Below are 4,252 nucleotides of genomic sequence, written 5' to 3' on the forward strand. Positions count from 1 at the left end.
CCGGGGGGCACCCTCATGAGACGAATACCATGGCCAGACCTCCCTGCCATCGCCTCCAAATCTCTGTGTGCCGAAGTTCTTTTCCAACCAGGCTCTCGTCCCTTTCCATTAAAGACTTGACGGAATATTTGGTACAGGTCTCCTGACGACAATCGGCAACAATTAAAAGCAGGGAAGGGGGCGGGAAAGGGGATAGGCGAGCTGGGGCATTAACAGAAGACCCACTGCAGATGCACGATGTCCAAACATCTGCCGCGGGGCAAAAACCTGTTAACACCAACAACCAATACGCCGAAGTTCTTATAGTTTCCCGCAAGAGATTACACCTGAGAGCGTCTTGCACATAACCATGTTCCACAAAAATTATTGCAAAACGAACCTGAATAAAATTGTATCATCACTTGGTTGCCTCTCTTCTCCTCCCTGGAGGGCGGAGGGACAAGATTGGAATCTAGTATCAGCCACGCCACCCACGCCGCAAAATTAGAGCAGCCCGTCACCGTGCAGATTTCGCGTCCCGGCCGGGTGACTTCCATTTTGATCTTCTCCGCTGGACAAGGGGACGGGTGTTTGTGGAATTGTTAGGATTTAATTAATCTTATTAATCCCTACTTTTCCTAACCAAGGCAGTTGCTTCGCATCCCTTTGATCATACCTCTTCGGGGCTATATATATGTGTAAATGTCATCATCAATGAGAACGACGATTCACTTTCACATCTGTGCCAAGGCTCTCTGGATTGTCTCTCGTTTCCCTTTCAACACGTTATCAGCACGCTTCCGGTGGAGCGATCCCATCGACGACTGGCTACGACATCGCTTGCGAGTTCTACGACTGCAGCCCTCGGTTCGGCCTGTTGCCCGCTACCGCGGTGGCCCTCACCCCGGCGGAAAAGCTTCCAAGCGGCAGACTCGCCCCGTGCACGGCCAAGACAGAAATCTCTCGATCTCTAACTGCCTCTTCTTTCTCGAATACTAACTGCCTCTTCGAGAGCGATACCCTACAGGGAATGAATGAAGAATAGGAGCATTGGCGTCCATCGATCCGAAAAGAAATCGAGAACGTGAATCAAGGAAAGGTAAATTCCTGACTTAATTACCATCGTCATTGGATTTGGTGGTGGCGCTTGTCGCCATCAAGAACGTGAACGACGACGGCATCGGCTTCGTCTGGCCTCGGCTTGACCTCTGGCATCGTAAACGGTGGCGGGCCCTCAGGCGCTCGACTCCGACTCCCTGCCTCCATCACACGGAGACGCGCAGGATGACGCTCCCGAAAGTGGCCGTCAACCGCCCGGCGCTCCACAGCACGCGGTGTGTTGGCGCCCCCTTGCCACTTGGCTCGGCCTCGACTTCCGATGCGTGGCATGTCGACGTCCTCCGGCGCAGAGGCGGCTCTAAGAGCAGAGTGCCTGAGGACCGCAGCCTGCACGCGCAGGCGGCGACCTCGGCGAAGTCGCGGACCATGACAACGGCAAGGCGATGCCCTCGACCACTATCCCCCAGCGTGTGGTGGCGCGGCCCTGGACCAACTGGAAACACGGGGCTTCTCCCTCCGCCAGTGCACGGTGGAGCTGCCTTCCTAGGCGGCGACGGCAGCCCATGACCTGCACGTGGCATGGAGAAGCTCCTGCGCGGGCTGCGTCCCGGTGGCAATCTCTCATGTACTCGCTCACTAGCACCACACGTCCAGACAGGAGAAAAATACAAGGAAGCCTTATCTCTTCGCGAGTTTTGCAATATAGCCCTAGCGGCTTTACCTATTTTCGGAATAGGCCAAAACTTGTGTCTTAGCACATCATTTGCTATTCATTAGCATTCGTGACGTTTAGGACATGTAAAGATCTGCTATTAGCCTATTTTCTGTAGAGTTTTGAAATTCCAAAAATATGTGGTTGTTATTTGCTTGACCTATAACATGTTCTTTACCGGTACAATGACATTGTTCTGTGATTGAGATTAAATTTTCTCACACAACAATATAGATTTGCGATTGAGAATTATTTTCTCGCAAAACAATCTCATTACGATTGAGTTCAATTTTCTCTCGCAAATTATTAATTCACCCTGCTGAATTATCTTGCAACTTGATACAAGATCATCTCATTTAATTTGAGGTCTATACAATTCAAATTTTTCACTTGAGCATCAAGTTTACAACATCATTACTATTTATTATAATAGTAGTGTATATCTGTTGAGTACTGAGATGTATTCCAGATCTTAAGTTGATGTAATATATTTCCACGTTTATCACGTGTCAAGATTAATTACATCCATTTGCAACTGAGATTTTTTAATCTCTTGCAAAGATAAACTCGGTATCTATGTGGTATTGTTTCTCCGTTGAGTACTAGGTATTTTGAAATATTGTCTATGATGTATTTATTTTCATGTTAAACACATGTAGAGATTAATACATCTATTTGCAATTGAGATTTTTAATTTCTTGCAAATACAAATGCAAAATTCAAAATGGTTTCTTCAAATTGATGCTTGGGATCACAAGGTAGTCATATGGATCTACTGCCTACGCAGATTATCGATGACTACTGATAAAGCCTACATTTTGTCGTTTCGATATTATGATTGTTTTACAAAGTGCTCTCCATACATTTTACTAAATGATGACATAAGGCATTACGAGTAAGTGTCGACTGATTTCATCAGATTATACTCCCTAGTGCTGCGAGATCTACTCCATTTTGGAGATTATTTTCAAGGTGTCATATTTAGCAATTTGAGATTCACACTAATGGTTTCAAGATAACTTCTTGAAATACCCATTGATTTTGTTAAGTTCATTACAACATCATCCATGATGGTGTTTAATTTACTAGCTGTAAATTAATTATCTCTGGTTTACCCATAGAGGTAATATATGGCTATAAAATTGAAGGCATTCGTTCTCAATGGCCACCACTACCCTATCTGGGCCATGGACATCATGATCGCTCTATGTCTCTTGGGACAATGTGTGCAATCCTGGATTCACCTCTGGTTAGGATCACACCGCTAATAGAAAAATGTTGTCTTATACATCATAAGGCATTAGATTCAGATCTCAGCATCTGGTTATTCTGTATCAACAATTCCTGGGACACAATGAAACTCAAGGGCAAAGGTTTGAACTTTACTTCACCCTTTAACCCAACATCACCGGCTGTAAAGGGACCCTATGGGCACGGAGAATGTGATCGTTGAATATGCCTCAACCGACATGTTTGGACTATGAATAGTCTTTCAATCTCCTGAGTGGTCAATATAATTAATGTCCATTTACGATGTTATAACAACAACATAAGTATTGTTGTCATCATATATTGTATCAGCACTTTGATACAAATACATATGTATGTATTCTACATATCTGATAGTGATTTTCATATTGAGAATCTGCATGTCTATATATAGATTTTTACGGGATTCAATCCGATGAAAAATGATATGTACCTTGTGAACATATGCACCACAAACTCTATACTCAGGGAAGTCCAATGTTTCCACTCTCATTGAGAGAAAGGGGATATTTTTAAATCGCTAGACGCGATGAGGTATTTGTTGGCTCAACTCGAGTCATATTTACTATCCCTGTGAGTACTCGAGTAAGGTCGGGATGCTTTATTGCTTTCCGGGTTTAACTCGTACCCTACTTGACTATGGAGTATCCGTTAAAATAGTTTCCATAGCGAAACTTCTGATGACAACAAAGAGAAATAACTTCTCTTTACCATATGCAACGGATATGACAAGCACATTCTCTGTGCATCATTTGGATCGTACTACACATATGACACAACCCGTAGCACATGTTGCATACGAGATAGTTTTTCAGAATGTCTTGTACATGACAAACTTGGCATACTCGCCTTGGTATTGAGACATTTGGTTGAAACCGAAACTAGCAGCAATTCCAATAGTTTATGGTTATTATGATGCTAAATTCTAACAACATTTGGATTTTATGTGCACTACAAGTAACACAGGGAAGCTAATTTTAAGGCTTACATATCTTAAAGGCTACGCTGAACCACTCAGACTTCTTGCATCAGCCACGCCACCCACGCCGCAAAATTACAGCAGCCCGTCACCGTGCAGATTTCGCGTCCCGGCCGGGTGACTTCCATTTTGATCTTCTCCGCTGGACAAAGGGATGGGTGTTTGTGGAATGTTCGCGCCCCGGCCGGGTGACTTCCATTTTGATCTTCTCCGCTGGACAAAGGGATGGGTGTTTGTGGAATGTCTGTCCTGTC

At 44.5% G+C, this 4,252-nt stretch overlaps 1 long non-coding RNA gene across 1 annotated transcript; it reads right to left on the minus strand.

Moving 5' to 3' along the window:
• Positions 1-298: 298 nt before the first annotated feature.
• On the minus strand, positions 299-1,632 carry LOC119272808. Its single transcript, XR_005134790.1, has 3 exons — positions 1,100-1,632; positions 656-1,000; positions 299-550 (listed from the first exon to the last, which is right to left on the minus strand). It is a non-coding gene; the product is annotated as an uncharacterized LOC119272808 (long non-coding RNA).
• Between the last annotated feature and the right edge of the window lie 2,620 nt (positions 1,633-4,252).

The sequence above is a fragment of the Triticum dicoccoides genome, chromosome 3A (assembly GCF_002162155.2).
Source record: "Triticum dicoccoides isolate Atlit2015 ecotype Zavitan chromosome 3A, WEW_v2.0, whole genome shotgun sequence".
NCBI classification, from domain to species: domain Eukaryota; kingdom Viridiplantae; phylum Streptophyta; class Magnoliopsida; order Poales; family Poaceae; genus Triticum; species Triticum dicoccoides.